Raw genomic sequence first — 1,267 nt, 5'->3', positions numbered from 1 at the left:
GGAAAACAGAAGAAACTCTACTTGCAATTCCCCTGTTTCACTGCTAGTGTGTTACATTGGTAAGTAAGTTCTCCTGCATGCATGAGTCACAGTGCCTCTATGGCAAAGACAGTGGCTTTATTTCAAGAACACCAGTTCGCATCTTTTAGTTTAGATCATACGAAACAATGCCACATGCATACAGAGAGGATGGAGATAGGCTTTTCCCTGTGGTTGCAGAAACGGGGACTAGGAGCAATGGCTTCAACCTGCAGCAGAGGAAATTTAGGATGGAGATTAGAAGGATCTTTCTGACTATGGTCAAGCATTGGAACAGGCAGAAACTACTGAAGCTTCATCCCTGGAAATTTCCAAAGCAGGTTAGACAGATACTTGGCTGGGAGGGTACATAACTGGGTTGATCCTGCCTTGACCAAGGGCTGGATTAGATAAATTTCTTGAGGCCCCTTCTGGCTTTATTTTCCTATGATCCTACAAGATGCCCCTTTCACATTCATCACTGCGCTACATCATTTGAGCCCTGAACCTATGGCCTTCTTTAAAAGCCATGAAAACATGCACACTAATCGTAGGAGCAGACTGGCTTCTCTTCCTTCAACCACAGGAGCTAAATGTGAAGCAAAGAACCACTCTGGACATTGATAAGAAACCTTAAGATTTTGTTAGAATAAACTCACTGAATTTTGAATCGCTCCTGCTTTGTAGGATTATCACTGCCATGGAAATGTTTGAGGTACGAGTTCTGGAGGCTGACAAGATGCAAACACACAGACAGGGTGCTTTCTGGCTGCTCACTCTCTTTTTAAATTCATGACTAATCAATCACTTCTTGAATAACCTTTAATAAAGCTGCCTTTCCATCTTCTCTTTGAAGAAGGTGGTAGGAGTGGGGCACGCTACCCCCAAGGATTCATCCCAGTTATAAACCTTCGCCTACTAGAAACACAGAAAAAGGTTCTTTTAAAACAATACATGAATGCAAACTGCATCGGACAGAAAGTGTCCAAGTGCATTATTTATTCTTGGCTCTGTGGGTGAAGTAAAAGGGTCAGAGGGGCAGTACTTCTGGTATCACATGCTAAGTCTGTCAGGGGACCCGAAACAAGAATGCTGTATATGTAAAGCCACGATACTATGAATAGGTGCAGTTAGGTCTGCTGGGACCCAACTTTTTCTTCTCTCCAGCACTAAATTGCTGAAGTCCTGTTACTACGATGCTCCCTGCAAACACCACTCTGCCTACCAGCTGGAGCAGGACTTTCGATCT

This window comes from Crocodylus porosus, unplaced genomic scaffold, assembly GCF_001723895.1.
Source record: "Crocodylus porosus isolate Cpor-Errol unplaced genomic scaffold, CroPor_comp1, whole genome shotgun sequence".
NCBI lineage: Eukaryota > Metazoa > Chordata > Crocodylia > Crocodylidae > Crocodylus > Crocodylus porosus.
The sequence above is the reverse complement of the archived record's forward strand: the minus strand, read 5'-3'. Positions refer to the sequence as shown.